This window comes from Nuphar pumila, chromosome 16, assembly GCF_984573655.1.
Source record: "Nuphar pumila chromosome 16, dmNupPumi1.hap1.1, whole genome shotgun sequence".
Lineage (NCBI taxonomy): Eukaryota > Viridiplantae > Streptophyta > Magnoliopsida > Nymphaeales > Nymphaeaceae > Nuphar > Nuphar pumila.
In genome coordinates this window covers 12,447,050-12,472,728 of record NC_143264.1, presented here as the reverse complement: position 1 = coordinate 12,472,728, position 25,679 = coordinate 12,447,050, and the positions used below count along the sequence as shown (strand labels likewise).

The 25,679-nt window shown below is 37.6% G+C and overlaps 1 long non-coding RNA gene across 1 annotated transcript; it reads left to right on the top strand.

Annotated features, from left to right (window-relative positions):
• The first annotated feature begins 16,905 nt into the window (after positions 1-16,905).
• LOC149812940 (uncharacterized) lies at positions 16,906-19,596 on the top strand. The gene is made up of 2 exons (XR_016428339.1): positions 16,906-17,036; positions 19,385-19,596. It is a non-coding gene; the product is annotated as an uncharacterized LOC149812940 (long non-coding RNA).
• The last annotated feature ends 6,083 nt before the right edge of the window (positions 19,597-25,679 follow it).

Sequence of the window (25,679 nt, the reverse complement as noted above, 5' to 3'; positions counted from 1 at the left end):
AGGCAAGCTGGGGTTAGGCAGACCTCCACCAGTTACTATTGGGTTTTGAACTTGCAACGTCCCAACACATGGTCATGAAAACTAACAGCCCCTACCAAACCAGCGGAGCCCCGGATGGTTGTCAGCCATCAAATTTTCATATTTCATAAAACGTATTTCTTGTTATAAATAACAAATATGCCCCAAAGGGGTTTGGCACAGCGGGATGGGGCTTAGGCCACTAGGCATGTGGTCTTAGGTTCAAATCTTCCTTGTGTAAGCCGAAGCTTGGCGACTCCCTAGGGCAAGGGGACATTGATTGTAAGCATAGTGACAAGAGCTAAAAAAACAGCAAAATCTCATCAGGCAAAAACTCACAAAAAATAAAAAAATTATAAATCTAGCATTTTTTGGCAAAATGTCGACAATAAAAATACATTTTTATAAATCAATAAAATTTAAAATATTAAAAAATTAGATTTTAACAATAGATAGTTGATAAAAACATAAATGTGATGCTTAAAATAAAATATTTATGTTTTTAACAAAAAACTCACAAGAAATTACCATTTTTAACTTTCAGGTAATTTCTCGCAATATTTTCACGAGATTTATCACTACGATAGTAAATACAACAGGCAAAGCTAGGGTGGCTAGGTCTCTGATCCTGATGGTGGTTTCTTGGTGTAAATATACAAAAAAATGTTATAACTAACAAATACATAATGTTTAATTAATGAAAACACTTTAGAGAAACAGATCCATCATTTCATCATTGGTTGTAGATTATGGACCTTCTTTTCGTTGGACATTCTCCTTTTCTCTCTTTTTCTTATATATATATATATATATATATATATATATATATATATATATATATATATGTGTGTGTGTGTGTGTGTTTTATTTGTTATTGTCACCATTGCCTACAAACACTTTTTGTTTTTGTTTTTTTTAATTTTCATGAAACCAACCTTTGGGATGTGATATACATGTTTAGCTTAAAAAATCAATGGCGTACCATGTGTAATACTTTCTCGAGTAATAAAATTATATTTTATAATAAAAGAAACATGATCCAAAAGCTAGTTTTCTACTATTTTGGAATATATTGAATCCATCTATGTGGCCAGTTTGGATCAAAACAACTTGTGCATAGGATATCCAAACTAGTTTGCATGTAACAGTGCCATTAATAAAACATTACTCTCATATATATATATATATATATATATATATATATATATATATATATATATATATAATCTTCTAATTAAAATACTAAAACACACCCTTAAAAGTAATAACATTTTCAAAATACATGGTAAGAGTAAAGCTAGCCTTTTTTTTCTCTGGCCTTCAGCTTGGCACAGGACCCTTGATTAGAAGAAAATCTCATACTATTTTCAACCTCAAAAATATCCCAACGGTTTTAAAAAATACAATTAATTTTAAAAATAATAGTCTTTTCGATCATGCCAGCAATGATCTCTAGAAGGTTTAATTAATCCACAAAGACCAGTCAAAAGAAAGAAAAAAAAAGTTTCGGATATAGCTGTCCATCTGTCAAGGTGTTTACTCATAAATGAGAGAGGGAAGTTAGTACAGTACTGTCGATGACATGCATTTGGAATGAGTCAACTGTGGATGTAATGAATGGGATGTTCACAGTTAGGAGGAAGGAAGGTGGCATTGCAGTCATACAGTTGTTATCCAATATCCATCTTTTCAGTTGGTCAGGAAAACCCACATAGACTATGTACAGTAGAGGTGCACCAATTAGGGTAAGGTGTCAACGGATCTGTTTAATGGATCCAGGTGAGTCTGGATTCAGGCACCGTTTCGAATTTAAGCTCGATGGGACCCAATGTTGTCAGTATCGGATTCGGACCTGTATCGTTTGGCCAACAATTTGGGTGAATCAACCCAAATCAGCCCATACGTGAATCGTTTTGAATCAGCCAAAAAAATAATTACAAATATCATTGTGTCTGACACATGTTAAAGCTATTAAAATAATACTAAAAATTTATTTTAAGCTATTTTTTTTATGTTTATTAAAAGATAATTGATTCAGGTCAACATCATGTTGAATTTTTGGTGATATGATACGTATCGGATACTGACAACACTCATGGGACCTCATTCATCAGTCATCATCATCATCATCGTGCTGTATTCCAAATGCATTGCGTGGGCTAAATAAAAGGGTGGAAGAAACCAACGAGGTGGTATACCATGTGGTAAGCCGGGTCCTGTGTCAAGCGGAGGGCCCATAACCGAATCCCTCCCCCACATGGGGCGGCTGTTGTTCCCGTAGGGCCCGCCTAATCCCAACTTGATTATATAAAAAAAAAAGGTGAAATAAACCAGTTTCTTTTTTTTTAATATTTTTTTGTGCCCTTGAGTTCCATACCCCCACTAAAAAGGACACTCAACTTAGACTTTGTGGTAAGAGTTGCCCATAAATAGGGGTGGCAAAACCTGACACGACCCGCCAACCGGCCTCTTTGGCGGGTTCGGGTTTGGAAAAAATGAACCCGTTTAATAAACGGGTCAACCCGCCTAACCCGTTTATTAAACGGATCGGGTTTGTGTTAGGGGTATGCCAACCCGCCTGACCCGTTTAATAAACGGGTTAGGCGGGTGGGTCAACCCTCCAACCCGACTGCCAACCCGACCCGCCAACCCGACCCATCAACCCGCCAACCCGACCCACCAACCTGACCCGCGAACTTGAGAAGCCGTTTACCCGACCCAACCCATTTATTAAATGGGTTGGCGGGTCGTGCCGGGTTACCCGTTTATTAAACGGGTCAGGTTTGTGTTTGCCACAGCCGACCTGTTTAATAAACAGGTCAGGTTCGGGTTGAGGTATGCTGACCCGCCAACCCGACACTATTGCCACCCCTACCCATAAACATATGACATCCCTTTAACTTAGGGGAATCAATGGGTCGGGTCTACCTGTACCAACCTGGATCAAACCCTATAAGATTCAGGTATGGTAACAAATAAGAAGACCCAATTAAGACCCGAGTCCAGAGCCGAAGGTCTGATTAATAAAATGGACCTGAGTATTGTTTGTGAAACTTTACACAAGGCCTGGGCCCGACTCGAGTTTCGATTAAGACCTACATAAAAAAGATAAAAAATATTATTTTACTGGGTATAGTTCGGGTCTGGTTCATGTAGTTCTTATAGGGTTTCTTATAGTAGACCCAAATTAAACCCAAGTCTAGAACCGATACCATACCCAAAAATCTGATCCAAGTCTGGTTTTATCTGATGTGAACCAAACCCCTATACTTTAACTTGGTCAGGACCAATGGGCCCGGGTAGGTACAACATTGAAATTAGTACTTGTCACCATCAGATGGGACATTGCAAGCTCAATGCTCACTGGTATTTAGATGATTAAATGACTTGTAAAAAGAGGAAGCCTTAATTTCTGCAGCTTCGTGGCGAAAAAAAAAAGGCTGGCCTCTCATTCAGACCTAGTATAAAAAAAATCGTACTCAAGTCCTATAAAGATTATATAAAAGAGTCCCAATTTATATTTGATTAAATAATATCTTTTTATATTTTATACATTGAAAATTTGTGAATCTTAATTAAAACTCTGGTTAGACCAGGGTTTGGTATAAAGTTTCATAAACCATACATGGCATTGTTTACTAATTGGACCCTATGGGAATTCGTAATCTTACCCTCTTTATTACCAACCTGGATCCTATTAGAGGGATGAGGCCATACCCGACCGTTGACACCCCTAAATTAGGCTAGGAGGCTAGTACTACTAGCTTTGTACCAAATAGCGGTTAGTTTCATGTTTATCTATATAGGTGATGGAAATCCAAAATTGAATTTACAAAAAAAAATTATAGCAATTTATCTAAGAAAAAGCAAAAAATTAAAGAAAAATACAAAAAATAATTGAAAATGACTCAAAATTAATTTGAAAAAAAAAAAAAAAAAACTAAAAGACAAATTTCTCAATTATGAGAAGTCTATGCCTAATCCTATAGATCTTTCACCTATTTATAGATAAAGAGAATCTAATCCTTATAAGCTTATGTTTCCTATTTTGATAGACACAAATTAAAAAAGCAACCTAATTCTAATAAATTACCAATTTGAGGTTTGCATTCATTACATAGATCTGATACTCATTACTAGACCCAAAACAAATTACAATATCCAAACTATAAAAATGAATCTGATTGGACTTTTTTTTGACCTGGTGTGCTTTGCTCCACTCCTGCATCATTCTTCTTAGGTTGGAAAATTCTTGCTCTCAAGTTTAGATCTCGCTTGCAATTTTTTTTTAATTATGCTTCACTCGTAAGAAACAACAAACTATTGAAACTTTTATAAGACGTACATCGACTAGCACTTATGAGGTATGATCTAAAGAATATCCAAATGAGTGTATAATGAAGAACCAATCCTTCAATGGTTGGTGTAACTAGGTCACAAAAGGGTCTTCATATGAGACATGAACCAAACTAAAAGGATCAAGAACTAGTCCAAGTGGTCTTCTTTTAGAACCCAGACACTTGTATCACAAGAGTTTCAACTTGAAACTTCAAGAACTGAATTTTATCAGTTGGTATAAATTTTGTAATGATCATATTACATTGAGTAAAAAACTTAAAATTTTACAGTAAATATACAAATGTGTTAAATAAACATAGTCGTAAACTTGGTTTCAATCGGAGTCAAAATGAGAGAGAAATAAATAATTTACCGAGACTAGTTTTCTATTCATTGAACAAATCTGTCTGATTCAGTCATTCTAAAGAAGTATTAATCCAACAATTTTATAGAAGGATTTTTTTTTTGTAAAAATTACTGTAGCTAGATGGACATGTCTGAAACAAGCTTTCATAGAGATCATTTCGAACTACATCCCAACTATGAATTAAAATTCATGTAGTGCAGCTTGTTCGGGTTCTTGGAAGGATGTGCTTCAGAAACTGTTAGGTTTAAGAACTAACTTTTATGAATTTTTACTCACATACTGTAACAAATCTATACGTTAATTTTTTATTGAAAGTTTATCAATATGAAATCTAACATATACAAAATTTTTAGATATAACCATAAAACATACTAAGAGAAAAAAATTAACAAGATAGTGCAATCACATACAAAAAATTTTGTCAGAATAAAAATTCTGTTATGGCTTCCGGAGGTCGTATATTCTCATCCAAAATTGAACGTTGTCAAATTTTCTTTTAAGAATTTCTCAGTGAGTCTAAAATATTCTTCTAAAATATAAATTTTTTTGGCTAAATTGTTTGAGTGTATGATAAAGTTCTTGAAAAGTGTTTGAGCTTATGAAAATATGACATGGTATTTACACCAAAAACCATGTATAATTAATATTTTCTATAAAATAAACTACATAAACATGATTTTCATGGTTTGATTTATCATAATATGATCAATATCAGTTTTGACATTCATCAACATAATTTTATGCTATATATGAATTAATCTAATACATGAAAACGATTATGAAACACACCAGAAATAGTTTTTTTTTAAACAAGTACTCGTACACCGAAATACAAATTAAAAAAATAGAATTAAATTTTGAATCAAATACAAATCATGAATATGTATATCAGATCTAACAAAATAAACAAATTATAGGCTGATTATGAATTAATTAAATATAAATTATAAATAAAATCATATAAATCATATTTTTTCAAAAAATGCTTCCATAAAGCCTAATCGGTACGACCTACATGAATTTATTTATGATATTTAATTTTATCCCTACGTAAATCATGCATCTAACATGAATATGGTTCAGATCATACAGTACATGAATCATAATATGAAACATAATAGCAATAAAGCCTTGAAACCTGATTTTTTTAAAAAGAAACCCTAAATCCCCAAAAATGATTTTCGTTATTCAGGTTCATTTATTTTTTTTCAAGTTTTATTTTGATTTTATTATAAATATAAATTTAAATAGGATTTACACATGCTGATCACATCAAATACACAACCATCATGATTTAAAAATATTGAACAAGCCTTTTACGAAGAACAAATGTGATTTAAAGTTTTTTTCCAAAAACAATTTTGGTAAAAACCTATTCGAAGGATTGTAGCAATTTAAAACCATGAGATATCGGCCCAAACATGTATCTAGGTCTGACATTACTAAAAATACATATATGAAATTGAATATGGCATGCATATGTAACATTGGTGTTACGCACACACAAGTCTAATGAAATCCTACCTCAAATTTTTGTAGAATAGATGAAACACCGAAATTGATAGGTGTAATATGGCTTCAACTCTACAACTTTCATACTGCAACTCTAATGACAATAACTTCCACCTCAAACCATGTTCTTTGTAGGGTGTGAGTGAAGAGGAATAATAAAGGCACAAAAACCTAAAAAAAAAAATTAAGTGTGAAAAGGGTTTGAAAGAGAGAGAGAATAAAGAGAGAGTCGAAAGACGATCAACATTACCTAAAAGTGAAACTCAACAAAGCATTGAGTCCCACAAGTACAAACACAACAGCAAAACATGAAAACACCATTTACACAAAAAAAAAACACAAAAAACTCGAACACAAAACATAAAACTCATCAAGGACCACAAACATCTAGATGAGGATCGGTTGGTGGCAGAGGCAGGTCTTTGAGATATATGCGTAAGATAACATACACATCAGCCAAGACCCTATGAGTCAAACGGTTAAGGTTGAACGGGACATCTCGAAAAGTAGCATCATTTCTGGCCATCCATATGAACCACCACACTCTAAATAACCAAACTCTCCAAATAGTCCACTTCTTTTCGCGTCTAATTATAGCAAGGCCGAGAATAAAAAGAGAGATGAGAGGGGCATGTGAGGGGGTCAATATACATGCCCTCTCCTCTCCCTAATACTAATCAAGTTGGGTCGCTCTCTCTCTATCCCCCAAAATCGTTTTAGGGACAAGCACACATCCATGTTATCACTGTTGTAGGCTGTTCATTGGTAGCTGCTGGAAGGTTTGCAGCTCAAGTGGCCTGGTTCGAATCTGCACTAGGATGGGGAACAACGTACTGGCAAGTAGGGGTGGCAATCGGGTGGGGTTGGTGGGTCATGTCAGTGGGTTGGCAGGTCAGCATACCTCAACACGAACCCGACCCATTTATTAAACGGGTAACCCGACACGACCCGGTTAACCCGTTTAATAAACGGGTTGGCGGGTCGGGTTGGCAGGTCGGGTCAGGTAAACGGGTTGGCGGGCGGGTTCACGGGTCGGGTTCGGGTAAACAGGTTGATCCGCCCGCCTAACCCATTTATTAAACGGGTCAGCCGGATTGGCATACCCCTAACACGAACCTGACCCATTTAATAAATGGGTTAGGTGGGTCGACCCGTTTATAACACGAACCCGTTTAAGCCAAACCCGAACCTGCCTAAGAAGAGGGTTGGTGGGTCGTGTCAGGTTTTGCCACGCCTATTGGCAAGGGGGCCTTGAGGCTTCATAACGCTGACCTACGATCACACGTGGATATGCAAGCCTTAGACGCTGCAATAGGCCTCTGACCTGGAACTTGATCTGCGTTTTGGTGGGCAGCTGGTTTGACGTTTATTCTGATGGTGGTAGCTCAATGTTTCTGCAGCAAAGTTAACTACAGGAATTGAATGTAAAGGGATTGACTGTATCCGATCTGTTTGTATGTTGTTCGTATGCTTGTTTTTCTTCCTGTTGCAGCAAGTGATATCTCATGGCTTGCTCCAGCACAGCACTGTTTTACTGAACTATTTTGATATGATAATGAATTATCTTTATATAAAAAACCTAATACATTTAAAAAACAACAATATTTTCAAAATATGCCTTAACAAAAAGGAAATGGAGGCTCCGCTTACCAACGGGGGCTCCTGCAGGAGCAGCTAGTGCACATCTCCTTGTGTTAGGACATTGCCAGTTCAAATCCCATGGTATCGTTCTGGTAGGGATCTGCTTAATCACAGCTTGCCTTTCACAAAAAAGAAAAGGAAGCTCCCCTTGTTTGGTAGGAGCTGTTAGTGCACATTACCATGCGTTGGGACGTTGAAGTTCAAAACCCAATGATATGTGTAACTGGTGGGGGTCTGCCTGAGCCCAGCTTGCCTTTAAAAAAAAAGAAAAAAAGGACATGGAAAAATATGGCCACCTATTGATTAACCCACTTTGCTTCTCTAATTATTTTACCTTTTTTTTTATTAGTTGATTGTAATATCATTAAAAAAAACCTATTTGTTTAGACAATCCAAGGAAAAAACCCAATCACCTGCTGTACATTAGCTGACCTCTGGTTGGTAAAACCATTAAAGTTTCCTTTGCTGACGGAGGAGTACACCCATCTTCGACCTTGCAGCAAGGGACACGGTCATTAGTTGGTTTCAAACTTGACACCTTGTCAACTTGGTGAGATTCACAAGTCGCCCCTACCAGATGAGCGAAGCCCTTGTGGGCCATTACAAAAGACTTTTTTGCATGCACACACTATATACGTATGTGTGGGGTGGACAAATTTATCCATTATCAACATGAATCACAAGCTTAAGTAACTTTGTTATCATATTATAAACCCTATTCACTATATTATCTTTGAGTAAGGCTCATGCAATGGGTGTGCTCATGATAAACTTTTATTTCTTTTTTCTTTTCTTTTTTCGGATATAGCATAAAGAAACAACCATTACTATTTAGACGCCTCATTCCGAGCCAAGAGGTGTGACATTGACAGTGGACCTAAATTGATTTCTGCACTGTAAAACTCCACAGGTACTTCCCCTAGGGAGGGTGGTGTATGTTCTCCCCCGATGATTCACCGAATCCCAAGTCTGTGTTCGGGGGTCTGAATGAGCACCACGTATACAAGCACATGAGGCTCGTATTCTTGTGTATGTTGACATCACTTAGCATTGAAGTCTGGTGTGGTTGCAAAGACTTAAGTACCCTTTCTTGCTATTTTTTTCATAAAACGATGGTTTGATAAAATAACAAAAATGCCCTTCATTCAAAAAAGAAAAAACAAACGGTTCAAAAAAAGGACAAACATGTCCTCCATCCAGAAAGTCAAGGATGATGTTGACTCTTCAAAGTCTACACAACGAAACAAACCTTAATCGTTTCGCCGATGGTGATCCAACGAAACGATGGTGAGCCGGCGATCCGATGGTCATCTGGCGAAATGAACCTGAGCCATCAAAAATGTCTGTTTGAACTTTTCATCGTCTTCTTCTTCTTCTTCCTTCCCCGTAAAACACTGTAAAACCCTCTCTCTCTCTCTAGAAAAGAAATCAAGGGAGACAAAGAGTTCTCCCTGGAGAAGGCCATGAACATCAACCCTCTCACTCTCTCTCTCTTCTCTTTATACTTCTGTGCACATCCAGCAGACGATCCTACATTGCTCCATCAAACACTGATTGACCTGCACACTGACTGTAGCATCGTTCAACTTGATGAGTTGTGGAGCTTGAATCATAGTTTTTGCCCTTACGGGAGGGGGGTTTGGGCGCTTATTCTAGCGTGGGTAGCATAATTCAACTTGATGAGTTGTAGAGCTTGATTTAGAGTTTTTGCCCTTACAGGAGGGGGGGTTCAGGGGCTCTCCCCCAGCGCGGGTCCTGAGGGGCAGCGCCCCCCGGACCAATTTTTTTTGGGGCCTTGTATAATTTTTTTATTTTATTTTCTTCTTTTAACTATCGAAAAAGAGTAATAAAGTGTTTTGTTTAATCGTGTGGCTCATGTTTCTTTCAGTTGTTTCTTGTTCGAGGTTTTCGTAACACCCCTTTCCACGATTTTTCTATTTTTTTTCTGTTTCTTACCCATGATTTTTTCAATGACTCCCCTACAACGATTTTTAGTGTTGTCGGGTCTCCAACGAGCCCCACAGTGATTTATAGTGTTGTCCGGTCTTCCAACAACGATTTGTAGTATTGTCGAGCCTTTCTACAACGATTTGTAGTGTTTTCGGGTCTTCAATGAGCTCCACAACGATTTATAGTGTTGTCCGGTCTTCCAACAACGATTTGTAGTATTGTTGGGTTTTCCTACAGTGTAGTGTTTTCGGGTAGCGATTTACAGCGATTTGCTTACTAAATAACACTACAAATCGCCATAGTGATTTGCGGAAGACATTATAAATCACTATAGTGAGATCCAACAACACTATAAATCGCTGTGAGGCTCGATGGAGACCCAAAAATACTATAAATCGCTATAGTGATTTGTGGAAGACACTACAAATCGTTGTTGGAAGACCGAATAACACTATAAATCGATGTGAGGCTCGTTGAAGACCTGAAAACACTACAAATCGTTGTAGAAAGGCCCGATAATACTACAAATCGCTGTTAAAAGTTTGGACAACACACTACAAGAAATATGTTAATTAGCGACGGAAATTAGCGACGGATTTTTTCCGTCGCTAATTAGCGACAGATTAGCTAGAGATAGAATCTGTCGCTAATTCGCGACAGATTAGCGAGGAAACAAATTTTATCGCTAATCTGTCGCTACTTAGCGACGGATTAGCGACTAAATTTTTTTTTTTTACTTTTTATTACAAGAACACCATTTTAGCGATGGATTTAGAGAGGGAACTCTGTCGTCGCTAATCCGTCGCTAATTAGCGATGGAGTAGCGACAGAATATATTCCGTCGCGGTTTTTGTATTTTGATTTAGCGATGGCGTAGCGACAGAATGTTTCCGTCGCTAAGCCGTCGCTAAATATCGCGTAAATCCCTAATCCCATCCCTCTTTCTCTTTTTCCTGTTTCGCTGTATTGCTCCCGCCCGCCGCCCTCTCCCTCCCGCCGCCCGTCGGCTCTCGCCACCGTCCGGCCGCCGCCGCCTCGCCGACGATCCTCGCCGACGATCCTCGCTGCCGACCTCCCTGCTTGGCTAGCGGCTGCGCCAGGGACCCCGAGCACCGGCGACCCGCCGCCGACCTCTTCCTCCTCCCTGCTGTTCCTCCCTGTGGCTGCTGCCGGGAGGTGTTGTCTCCCCTTCGCCGGCGACTCGCAACCGGCGTCCTCAGCCGCCGACGACCGATGATCCTCCCTGCAGCCACCTCTTCACCTCCGCTCTGAGTTCCGGCGACCGAGTGGCCCCCGAGCTTCGCTCCAGGTCTCCCCCTCTCTGCTGTCGACTGCGCCGGCAACCGGCGACCTCGCCAACCGCCGCTCCCCGTGCTTTCCGGCAGGGGGGTCGACCCCCTGCGTTTCCGGCAGGGGGGGTCGACCCCCTGCCGGAAAGGCATGGGGGGTCGACCCCCTGCCGAAAACGCAGGGTGTCGACCCCCCCTGCCGTAAAGGCACGGCAGGGGGTCAACCCCCCATGCCGGAACTGCCTTTCCGGCAGGGGGTTTAACCCCCTTCCCTGCCGGAAAGGCAGGTGGTTTAACTGGCTAGGTTGAGATTTAAAATTCAAAAAAAAATTTAATTATAAAAAAAAAATTCAAATCGAAATCAACTGGCTAGGTTGAGATTTAATCAACTGTGGTTAGTTAGAGTATTTCATAAATTTTTATCAATTTGTTAGTTTGTTCTAGTTAGAGTAGTTCATAAATTTTTGTCAATTTGTTAGTTTGTTAATGTCTACTGGTAGTTAGTTTTACTTCAATTTGTTTTCTTGAAATCTGGTTAGTTAGAGTATTTCAATCTATTAGTCTTTTATAATTATATTTTTCTTAGATAGATTGGTATTTAATGTTCTCACAATCAGTTAGTTAGATTAGGGCTATTTGAATTCTTTATGATAGTGGTGGTTAAACGGAGTTCACATCTTTTCTAGTAAACTAATTGATTGATTTACTATTCCTTTGCTAAGTAGTTCAGATTAGAAATTGTCTATGACTTTATGTTAGTCGACTGGTTCAACATGTTATAGCTGGTTTATTAAATTAGCATCTTCTAGTTAGATTTGGCTTAACATATATACTATTTTTCTTTTCTCTTCTTTCAATTAGTTAGAGTTGTTTTAATTTGTTTTAATTTTTTTAGTTAGTGTTTCATCTTGTTTCATGATTAGTTAGTTTGTTACTTAATTTGTTTTGTTTTTGTGCCGATTTTTCAACGAAACCAACTCGTGCTCGGCCACCTGTGGTAAGTAAATGACAAAAACAATGCAAATCGGGTAAAATACCCGTGGTGAGTAAGTGATGCAAACGTATCACATGTTATTTAATTTATTGAATGCAGCACTTTATTATTCACACACTCACTTAGTTGTTGATATCTAGGACTGCTTTGTTGGAGTTCGGAGATCATGCTGAGCATGATTTTAATGTAGAAATATGGAAGTGTTCTTATTTTTGGAGTACGGAGTCCATGCTAAGCATGGTAGTAGTTAGTGAGATATTGAAGTGTGTTTGCTGCAGGTACATGTTTGCCATTTATTTGATATGAATGATTATGATATATTGCAATGTTTGATGTAATTGTATCCATGCTTGCATGTAGTTACTTTCAATTTGATTTTGACTTCCATGTGAAATTTTATAATAAAAGCATGCTTCAAATGATTGTATCATGTCATTAATAGTTTGCACATGAAAATATTAAGTTATCAATGCATGCATCAAAATTCTTGTTATTGTTTGACATAGTATATTGCATGATAAATTTGATATTTTCTTCATCGTAGCATTCTGATTGTTTTTTTCTTAATTCGTTAGGATACTATTCATAACATCATACGACAGAATGACTGCAAACCGTGAATGGATGTACCGTAGGATAGTGGACAATGAGTTATCGCATGAATATATGGATGGTGTCGATAGTTTTATTGAATTTGCAACGGCGAGTGTCAGTACGGTAGATCCCATAGGTCGGATTAGGTGTCCCTGCAAGATTTGTAAGAATAATCGATTTGTAGAACCTCATGGCGTTAGACATCACCTATACAGGAAGGGTTTTGTGAGTGATTATCAGAACTAGACGTTTCATGAAGAAGAATTTAGAAACGATTTTGATGCACGGGTGAATGTGGTGCACGATAATCCATATACGAATTTGATATTTGATGCTGCAGGAACAGAACTGGGTTCTGCTATGAGTTCTAGTGATGTAAGAACTGCCGTAGATGAAGAATCACCAAACGATGCAGCTAGTAGATTTTATGATTTACTTAAAGATGCTGATGAGCCACTTTGGAACGGTTGTGAGAGTCACACTATCTTGTCTGCAGTTCTTCAACTAATGAATTTGAAGTCCGAGTATAATTTGAGTCAATCATGTTTTGACCGTTTGTGCATGATTGTGAAGAGTATGTTGCCTAAAGATGAGAAATTGCCACAAAAATTTCTATCGTGCGAAAGTTATGGTCAACGCTCTAGGTATGGGTTACAAAAAGATTGATGCTTGTCCAAATCACTGCATGTTGTATTTCAAGGAGCAGGAAAATGACATATCATGCCCGTCATGTGGGCATCCTCGGTTCAAGCCAAAGACAAGAGGCAATGGTAGCACGAGATCAAAGGAAGTTTCATACAAGTCGCTCCGCTACTTTCCTATCACTCCTAGATTGCAGCGATTGTATATGTCTTCAAAGACAGCTAAACACATGAGATGGCATGCAAATAAAGTTCAACACGATGAAAACAAGATCACGCATCCTGTTGACGCTGAAGCTTGGAAGCACTTTGATCGTACTCATCAGAACTTCGCAATGGAAGTGCGAAATGTTAGACTCGGTCTATGTACAGATGGATTTAATCCATTTGGGGGTAGATCAACTCCATACTCATGCTGGCCAGTATTTGTAACTCCATACAACCTTCCACCAAGCTTGTGTATGAAACGTCCAAATCTTTTCTTGTCTCTGTTGATCCCTGGTCCGACCTCACCTGGCCAAAATCTTGATGTATATCTAAGGCCATTGATTGATGAATTAAAAGTATTGTGGGATGATGGTGTTACCACGTATGATGCCCACAAAAAACAAAATTTCAACATGAAGGCCGCTGTTCTATGGACAATCAGTGACTTCCCTGCATATGGTATGTTATCTGGTTGGAGCACACATGGAAGGTTGGCTTGTCCGTACTGCATGGAGGATTCCAAAGCTTTTAGATTGAGGCATGGAAGGAAGCCTTGCTGGTTTGATTGCCATCGTCGATTTCTACCCAGCGATCATCCGTTCTGACGTCAAAAGAATGCATTTACAGCAGGCATAAATGAAATGGAAGGTCCATCCTCAAGATTGTCTGGCATAGAGATTTTAAGAAGATTGCGATACTTTCCAGATGTATTAACAGATGCCCGCAGTCCTACACCCTTCCGTGGATTTGGGAAGGAACACAATTGGACGAAAAAATCTATTTTTTGGGAACTACCGTATTGGCCGACCCTATTGATACGACATAATTTGGATGTGATGCATGTAGAGAAAAATGTGTTTGATAATGTGTTCAATACAGTAATGAATATTAAAGGAAAAACGAAGGATAATCCGAAGGCCCGTATGGATTTAAAATTAATATGTAAAAGACCAGAATTGGAACTCAAAGAGTATAATGGCAAAGTACTGAAACCAAAGGCGAAGTACGTGCTCGGACCTGATCAAATAAAACATGTATGTCAATGGTTGAGACAACTGAGATTTCCAGATGGATATGTCTCTAACATTGCTCGGGCTGTGAAGATTGACGATGGACAGTTATATGGGTTGAAGAGCCATGATTGTCATATCTTTATGCAACGATTGATACCCCTAGCATTCCATGATATGTTAGACAAACCAATATGGGGGGTATTGTCTGAGTTGAGCGGATTTTTCAGAACATTGTGCGCATCGGAGGTCATTGTATCAGATGTAAAGAATCTCGAGGACTCTGTCATCACCACTGTTTGTCTGTTAGAAAAGATATTTACGCCAGCATTTTTCGATGTTATGGAACATTTGATCATACATTTGCCATATGAACTAAGGGTTGGTGGCCCTGTGCAATATCGATGGATGTACCCATTTGAAAGGTATATGTTTTTTTATATTTGTCTCTTTAATGACAGATATTTAAAATTTGAAATGTATATTCTTGTCAGATGCATGTTCGACCTAAAAAAAAAGGTTCATAATAAAGCAAGAGTAGAAGGCTCTATTTGTGAGGCGTACACTTTAGAAGAGATTTCAAATTTCTCATCTATGTACTTCGAACCTCATATTTCAACACGTTACACATGCCCGCCCCGTAACGATGATGGAGAACAAGTAACTGTAGCTGACAAGCTGTCGATATTTCAACGACTTGGGCATGCATTTGGTAGTTGCCGATCAAGGCTATTGACAGATCGAGAGCAAGATGCAGCACACATCTATATTCTTTTTAATTGTTCAGCGATCGACCCATACATCGCGTAAGTATATGTATATGCAACTCAATTATAAATCCTTTTATGTTCTATATGTGGATACATGGCTCGGTAATATAAGTATTTGTGGTTTGCAGACGATTTGATCTGGAGTTGCAAAACAAAGTTTCACATCTCACTAATGCAGAAGTACAAAAAGAACGTGAAACTAAGTTTGTGGAGTGGTTGAAACAGTTGGTAAAGAAGCTAACATAAATTTTGTACTTATAAACAACACTAAGTTACTTAATTGATCGTGATCACAATAATTGTTTATGTCTGTGCGTAGGTTCGCCATGGTGATGTTAAAGATCAAGGAATATGTGATTTAGAAAATGGTCCGACCAAAGTTGTGCAATGCTACAACGGGTATATCGTAAATGGTTATCGATTCCATACAAAAGACTATGGTATAAACAAATCAACGATAAATAGTGGCGTGTGTGTCAAGGGTAGCAGCTACGGTGAAAATGAACATGATTACTACGGTGTTATAGAGGAAATAATGGAGTTGACTTACTTAGGCATGAATAACAGGGTTACGGTATTCAAGTGTCATTGGTTTGATCCAACTGCAACAAGACTCGACAAAGCTTCAGGCATTATGGAGGTGAATCATAAATCCAGGTTTGGAACATATGAACCATTCATATTAGCCTCGCAAGCTCAACAAGTTTATTATACTTCATATCCGAGTATAAAAAAGTCAGATATAAATGAATGGTGGGCAGTTTGTAAGGTGAAATCCAAACTATACCCCGAGTATGATCAGTTACAGGAAGATGAGTTAGCTGAAGACAGTGATTACTATCAATCAGATGATGTCTGTGACTTCGCTTATGGTCACGATGTTGCGCATGATATGCATGTCATATCTGCATTGGCTGATGAAACATTCATAGAGGAATGTGATCCAAATGATGTACCAAGTGGATGGGCAAACAATGAAGAAGAAGAAGAAGAAGAAGAAGAAGAAGAAGAAGAAGAAGAAGAAGAAGAAGAAGAAAGTCAAACTAGTGACGAGGAAGAATTCTCAAGCTAGTGAGCAAAATCTTATACTACAAACCTCTATTTAAATGCATTGTAATACTTGATGTGAGTTGTATTGCAATACTTGGTGTGAATGATTAAAAATTTTATTTCAATATATTGTAATACTTGATACGAATGATTCGAATGCATTGTAATACTTGATGTGAATGATTTCAATTATCTGAATGTATTATAATTTATGCAATTAACGAATGATTTGAATTAGTGCAATACTTGATGTCAATGATTTGAATTATTTGAATGCATTGCAATGCTTGATGTGAATGACTTGAATGCATTGTAATACTTGATGTGAATTATTTGAATGTATTGTATGACATATGTTATTTGTTAGAATATGGTTCGTGGAGGTTATAGTGGTCGCTCATCCAGCAGTAGCCAGGCTCAACCTTCATCTTCACGGGCTTCTGTGATAGGTATATCATATAACTAATTAGATGCTTGATTAGTTCAAATGCACATTCTGAGAACTTGGTGTGTATTTTTTTACAGATGATGTTGCGCCTGTACACGACCCACCTACACCAGTTGATCGCACAAGTCAACAGCCAACACAGGAAACAGGGTCTTCTCAGGCTGGCACAAGAAGACTCATTCGAATAGTGTATATCGATAATCGACCGTAAGTATTTTGTTTTCAATTATTGCATATCTTTTAAATATTTTATATTAGTATTTACTGTGTAACAATTCATGTGCAGCACGAGGTTTGAGCCACAAGAAGTAGTACGGGAGATTAGGAATTCACTTCTTCAACATCTACCAGGACCAGTTGCTCAATGGAAAGAGTACCCAAATGAGGTGTTAGACAGATTGTGGTCCTCATTCATGGTATACAGTTGTTCCTCATAGTTAATGTGTTTCATATTTAATTTATTTAAGCAATGTCTACTAACTTTCTGAAAATATTTGTAGGCTTCGAATCGCTTTGCAACTACGGTGGAAGAAAATGATGCAAGGAAGGTGTGGCAGAAGGTGGCTGTCAATCGATTTGCAGACATGCTGCACACTATGAAGACTGCAGCAAAAAAAGCATCTGGCGTAGTAGATGATCCATTACTGTGGAAGGGCCATGGTCCTATTACTATCAGGAGAGATTACTGGGATGAAATGCGCGATATGTGGGCGGGAGATGCATTTAAAAATCGCTCTGCGAAGGCTTCACAAAATCGATCGAAGATGCCCGAAGCCCATCTACACACAGGTGGATCTAAGACATTTGGGAGCCACCTAAAGAAAATGGTAACTCATCAATATATAATATTAATTTTATAAGTATTATTACAAATTTGTGTACTAAATCTTTTGTCATTTAACTTCGCAGGAAGCAGAAAAAGGAGGCAGTGTACCATATAAGGATGTGTTTGTAGAAACACATAAACGGAAGACCACGGGAGTCTTCGTATCAGAGAAGGCGAGAACGACAACGGTATGTATTAATTCTATTAATAATCATTGCAATATATATGCAAGTCATCATAATGTTATCATTAATTATTAATGAATACTTTAAACATTATTTTGTAGGAGGCATATGAGCAACAGATGGTAGAGCGATATGGCGAAGACGCTACTCAGCATCCATCATTTGATCCTACAGCATGGGTGACTGCAGCAGGTGAACCCAAAAAAGGTCGCGTGTTCGGGTTTGGGAGTAATATGAACACTTCACCAGTTATTGGTTCTTCCAGTTACGGCTCACCGACTTCTTGCGCCGACATAAGCTCCAAGCAGCCGACTATTCTTTCCGGTGATGATGTACGCGAGATCATTAATGAATCACTGAATAACTACTTCCAATACACCGTCGCCCCCTTTCTCCGAAATGAGATCAAGGCCGCTGTTCAGGATAGGGGATCTTCGATTCCAGGTCCCTCTCAGGTATAATCACATATATAGTTTTTTTGACTGTCTTAAAGCACATCTGAGCATGGTAGAATCACATATAGAGTTTTTCTAGATGCCTTAGAACACATATGAACATGCTATAATCACATATTCAATTTTTTTACTGCCTTAGCACACATATGAGCATGATAGAATCACATATAAAGTTGTTTTGCCTGCCTTAGAGCACATATGAGCATGCTATATTCACATATTCAATTTTTTTACTGCCTTAGCACACATACGAGCATGATCGAATCACATATATAGTTTTTTGCCTGCCTTAAAGCACATCTGAGCATGGTAGAATCACATATAGAGTTTTTTTATATGCCTTAGAACACATATGAACATGCTATAATCACATATTCAATTTTTTGACTGCCTTAGCACACATATGAGCATGATAGAATCACATATATATATATATATATATATTTAACTTTGTGTCTGTCTTAAAGCACATATGAGCATGATAGAATCACATATAAAGTTTTTTTGATTGCATTAGAACACATAAGCATGCTATAATCACATATTCAGTTTTTTTACTGCCTAAGAACACATATGAGCATATTATAATCACATATTCTGTTTTTTGACAGCCTTAGCCCACATATGAGCATGCTATAATAACATATAGAGTTTTTTAACTGCCTTAGAACACATATGAACATGTTATATATCATTTATGATAGAATCACATATAAAATTTTTGGCTTTGCCTGCCTTAGAGCATATATGAGCATGCTATATTCACATATTCAATTTTTTTACTGCCTTAGCACACATACGAGCATGATCGAATCACATATATAGTTTTTTGCCTGCCTTAAAGCACATCTGAGCATGGTAGAATCACATATAGAGTTTTTTTATATGCCTTAGAACACATATGAACATGCTATAATCACATATTCAATTTTTTGACTGCCTTAGCACACATATGAGCATGATAGAATCACATATAGAGTTTTTTTATTGCCTTAGATCACACATGAGCACATGATAGAATCACATATAGTGTGTAATTTATTTCATTATATTTTGTTTATCAATACTGACTGTTCTTTTCTTGTGTAGGCTGCTAGCGATAATCAGGGTAGTGGAGCTGAAGGGACAGATAAAGACAATGAACAAGAAGACGCACAAAATCTTGGCGATGATTAGAGGACTGTGTTGAAGAAGTTCTATTTTTTTTTATTTTTCCTAATTGTAATTGTTGAATTGTAAATAATTAAACTTCTTAGTTTTAAGGTGGAACGATTAATTATTATAGATACTTGTTATATGAATTTTTTTGTGTGGTTTGTTTTTTATTTACAGGAAATATAAATTGTACAGGAAATATAAATTGTACAGTTCTCGGTAATTAATTTTTAAATAAATTTTTTTTTGATTTTTTTTCATTTTTGCGACGGATTAGCGACGGATGATTCCGTCGCTATTCATATTAATCTAGCGACGGCTTAGCGACGGAATTAAATCCGTCGCCACGCCTGGTCGTTGTTTAGTACCGGCGGATTGGCGACGAAATATAGCGCTCGTTATTCCGTCGCAATTAGCGACGGACTTGGCGACGGAATTATTCCGTCGCCAGTTAGCGTCGAAATATTCGCGACGTAAGCATACTGTCGCCGCGTTGTCGCTAATCCGTCGCTAACATGGTTAGCGACGGATTTGCGACGGAATGTGGTCGTCGCTAATCTACTGCTTTGTTGTAGTGACACTACAAATCGTTGTTGGGCTCATTAGAGACCCAAAAACACTACAAATCGTTGTTAGAAGACCGAATAACACTATAAATCACTGTGGGGCTTATTGGAGACCCGAAAATACTACAAATCACTGTAGGAAAGCTCGACAATACTACAAATCGTTGTTTTCTTTCCCTCTTTTTTGATAGTTAAAAGAGGGAAAGAAAATAAAAAAATTATACAAGGCCCCAAAAAAATTTGGTCCGGGGGGCGCTGCCCCCCGAGCCCCCCACTAGAGGCGGCCCTCTCTGGACCTCCGCCTGCGGTCAGCGCAGCGGGACCCGCACTATGGGAGAGTTCCCGAACCCCCTCCTGTAAGGGCAAAAACTCCAAATCAGGCTCCACAACTCATCAAGTTTAATGATGCTACCCACGCTGAGAGCAGCCCCCAAACCCCCCTCCGGTAAGGACAAAAACTATGAAATCAGGCTACACAACTCATCAAGTTGACTAAAAACTTCACGTTGGGAGGAGTCCCCAAACCCTCCTCCTGTAAGGGCAAAAAACTCTAATTCAAGCTCCACAACTCTTCAAGTTGAATGATGCTACCCACGCTGGGAGGAGCCCTCAGACCCCCTTCTGTAAGGGTAAAAACTCTAAATCAAGCTCCACAACTCTTCAAGCTGAATGATGCTACCCACGCTGGGAGGAGCCCCCAGACCCCTCTCCTATAAGAGTAAAAGCTCTGAATCAGGATCCACAACTCATTTAGTTGAATGATGCTACCCACGCTGGGAGGAGCCCCCAAACCCTCCTCCTGTAAGGGTAAAAACTCTAAATCAGGCTCCACAACAGTCAATGTGCAGGTCAGTCGGTGCTTGATGGAGCAATGTAGAATCTTCTGCTGGATGTGCACAGAAGCAGAAAGAGAAGAGAGAGAGAGAGTGAGAGGGTTGATGTTCATGGCCTCCTTCAAGGGAGATTTCTTTCTCGAATAATCCTGCAGTGCAGAGACTAGGTCTTAAATAATTATCTTCGGGGCACTTAAGTCTTTACAACCACTCCTTTTCTAGAATCATCATTTTTTTTTGCACCAATGGAGGAGAGGGTAGTTAAGTCTTTGCAATCGCATCAAACTCCAACGCTAATTAATGCTGACAAACATGGGGATACAAGACACACATGCTTACATACGTGGTGCTCTTTGGGACCCCCCGAACATGAGATATAGCTAACTGCCCTGTTTGGGGGGGGGGGGGGTCGGGACATATAACCTGCTTCGCTTCCTTTGCCCACCAGTGATAGTTTGTCATTAGTCTTAGACTTCGTAACACAGACGCACAAACTTGAAAACTTTAAGCTGATACACCTAGCTAGGGGGGCAGGTTATAAGCCTCCCCCCCTCCCAAACATGTTACGGGGTCCCGACTGAGCGCTACGTGGTGCTCAGCCGGGTTTATGGTCATGCCATACACCCCCTACATCCTGCAGACGGGTGTACGACATGCCCGTACACCCGACTGAGCGTCACGCGGTGCTCAGTCGGGACCCCGGAATACGCATTGTAGCTACAATGCATGTTCCAGGGAGAACACACAACACCCTCTCCCTAGCTAGGTGTAAAAAGCATTGTGGGCATTCATGGTAATAAAATAGTAAGACAATTTCATTTACGTGAATAAATTATATATATATATATATATATATATATATATATATATATATATATATATATATGTGTGTGTGTGTGTGTGATAATTAAAGTGTAAATCAAGGTTTTTATAGTTTTTCATTTTTTCCCGTTAAATCTGACCATATGGATGTGATATACATGCTTGGTTTTAAAACAGCCAGCTCCTGAATTTTCCAATTGACATGTATAAACAAGATTTTTTAAAGCTTGAAATTTGACAACTCAAATTTTTTGTAAAAATTCAAGCATCCAAAATCATGTTTTTTTGTCACAAAAACATGATCCAACAGTCAATTCCTAGCAACAAAATCCCTGGGGAAAGGGGTAAGCCCATGGAGTTTTACACTGTCCGAACAGTGACCATAAGTACGGCAGGAAAAGCTAGCACGTTTATATGCCCATGTTATTAGGGGTGGTTTCTTCATGTAAATATAAAAAAACAAACAATTTTTAGCAAATAGATCATGTTGAACACATCTGTTATAAAAAAACAATTAGTTGGAACTCACAGGAGGAGAATGTTTTGTTTCAAATTTTAAGTTATGGATGCGATCAAAAGAGTAGGAACAAACACTTGGATCATACTTTTTTATATAAAAAACATGATTTTTTTTAGGGTTGAAAATTCAGGCTGTTTATTTTTTCAAACACCCAAAAATCCTACATATATGTTGCAAAAGTATGGCCCAAAGGTAGTTTTCTATTAAATCAAACATATATCATATTGGGAGGGTCAAATGTCTAAAAAACAAAAAACAAAATAAAAATATTATAGTTCCCACAAAGGGATTCCTTACTGACGAGGTAACTAACATCATTCTCTCTCTCTAATATATATATATATATATATAGTCACTAGAATATGCTTATCAGAGTATGAACTATGCATTTCTGACACTTTTTTCGTGAATCCAACCCTGTAAATGCATTTGACACGTCTGTTTGCTAGAAATGAAATGTCAGATCATGTATTTTTGACAAAAAATAAGATTTTTGGATACTTGAATATTTATGAGAATTAAGAGCCATCGATTTTCAAGCCTTGAAGTATCCTACTTATGCGATGTAATCAGCCGATCCAAGAGTCAGTCCCCATAAAACCGAGCATGTCGATTGCATCCTTAAAGTGAGATTTAAGCAAAAAAATAAAAAAAAAAAAAGAAAATCTCTGTTCATACTCTGGTAAACATATTCTAGTGACTCTCTCCTAACACCTTTAAATGGGTTCGCATGTGAATGACTGTTTAAAAAAAAAAAATCTCAAAGTCAAAAAGGGACGTCCAGGTTGGACTCCTTGGCATGCATGATGGATTTTGCAAGTCCATGCTAAACTGTTGCTTTTCTGAAATCAACACTAGCCGTTAGATAATAGAAAATCCAATGGTTATGGGTTTGGTACTACCATATTATGGTGGTACCGAACCAATATATATATATATATATATATATATATATATATATATATAGGAAAATGGGTCCGTGCTAAACCCATTTGGTGCTAAACCGCATGCTAAATGGGTTTTTCGGGCTTCTCTGATGATTTTTATGTGGTTCGGCCCTATAAATGTGTTGGGCATGGTCGATTTACTAAGAATCCACACATGCATCATGTGTTTTCGATAAAAAAAAATGATGTTTGGAGCCTCAAAAATTTATAAAGATTTTGAACCATTGATTTTCCTAACTTTTTAAAATCTCACCCATGTGTTGGAATCAAACTCTTTAAGAGCTGATCCCTCTAAAATCAAGTACATAGATCACATCTGTATTTTAAAATAAAATGAAAAAAGCACGGACCCATTAACTCTCTCTCTCTCTCTCTATATATATATATATAGAGAGAGAGAGAGAGAGAGATTAAAATCCTTTAAGTTACCATAATGACAGAATGAGTTGTGTTGTGTTTCATGAAACTAACCTTACATATTTTGTCTACATGTTTTGGTTAGTGGGAATAGACTTTAGAATCATCTGATTATAATACATTGGCATCATTTTATGAGCTTTGAAAAATCAATGACCCACAATGTGATATATTTTCTTAGCTCATAAGATCGTGTTTTTTCCTCAAAAACACATTATCCAAAAGTCTTCCCAGAATTTGCACCATACTGAATCCATCTATATATAAGGTTAGATTGAAACAACATGACCCACGCATATCATTTCCAGTTCATTCAGGCGGCTGGGTCGACATTGCTAAATGTTACCCTTATATATAGGGTAATATTTAATACCCTCCTTGGTAACTAACCCTCTAAAAAAATGATATTTTTATTTATTTTTAGTTTTTTTGCACATTTGATCCTCCAAATGTAATCTACATATTAAGCTTAAGCTTAGTAGAAACTGTCTTTCTGATGTATATTTTCGATTTTATGAGAATTTAAAAATCAACTGTCTACAATGTACAAAATTCTTACAGAAATTGGGGGGACATTGAAATACTGCACGTCGGCAAAAAATGAATTAGTGCAGTCATTGACTGCTACTAAACACCAAAAGGTCTTCAGTGCACAACTATTGGATCATGTGCAATCAAACGGCACACTGTCTGTTGGTGTTCAATCGATTTGGTGCATTGGCAGCTACACCTCTCTCTCTCGTTATATATATATATATATATATATAGGGGAATCAAAACCTCTCCAATGAAAACCCTCCCAAACCTTTTCAATAAAAAATTTTTGGTATTTTTTTGAAAATTCTGACCATACAGATGTATTCAGAATGATTGATTTACTTGGATCATGAATTTTGGATAGAAAAAATAGTATTTAGAGCCTCAAAAATTTATGAAAATTGTATACCATTGATTTTAAAACTTATAAAAACTTATCTATGCATCAAAATTAAATGCTCCAATAACTGATTCCTATAAAAACAAGTGTATAGATACGGTTGAAATTAAAACAAAAACAAAAACAAAAACAAAAATCTAATAAAATGTTCATTAGAAAGGTTTGGAAGGGTTTTCTATTTGGGAGGTTTTCATAAATATGCACCTTCCACTTACATAGCTTGGAAAAAGCATATAATCGCCCCGAGCAAAGCAATAAACAAAACAAAGTAGAGGTCATTTCAACTCTTTCATCAACTTTTGCGTGTATTTAAATATTGTAGTTCCTTATTATAATAAACAAAGTAGAGGAGAAGACAATAAGCACAACCTACTCCCGGTAAAGAAAAGCAACGGTTGATTCCTCTCTCTCTCTCTTTTTTTAATCTTCCTAGTTTTCATCCAATGGCTCTTTGACACTTGGTCTGGACTCAGCTTTTGCCTGGTGAAGACATCTTTGGCTCATGGATCTATGTAATTCACAGAGCCACTTGGTCAATTGACTGGGGTTTTGGAAGTTTGGGATTCACATTATGTACTTGAAAATCACAATCAGATTGACGCTAACGCATATTTGTAGTGATAAGGTACTCTAGCTGCACCTTTGTCACGAAATAAAAACCATATTTTCTTCACAATTTTTTAGTTTTTTTGTAAATCAAACATTGCTGATATGATTTATGGCACGTAGGTTCTTAAGATCTTTAAATTTTAATGGCCCATAATAAGGATAATATTTGGTAATGGCGATATGAGGTACAACGTTTCCTTTATTTATTTATTTTTTAATTATTTTTTATAAAAACTAACCATACAAATGTGAACTATACATGTTTCACTTAGTAGGAATCGGCTCTTGAATCATTTGATTACTACACGTATAGAAAGGATTTGATAAGGCTTCAAAAATCGATAGCCTATAATGTGCAATACTTTCTTGGGTCATAAAATTGCGTTTTTTCGTCAAAAGAACATGATCCAAAAGCTGCTTCCCATATTTTGAACATGATGAATCTATCCATAAAGTCAGATTGGATCAACATTACTTGTGCATAAGAGATTCAGAGGTGTTTGTGCATAACCCCCATGATATACCAAAATTTTATAACTTGAAAAACCATATTTTCTTTCACCTCCACAAAAAATTGA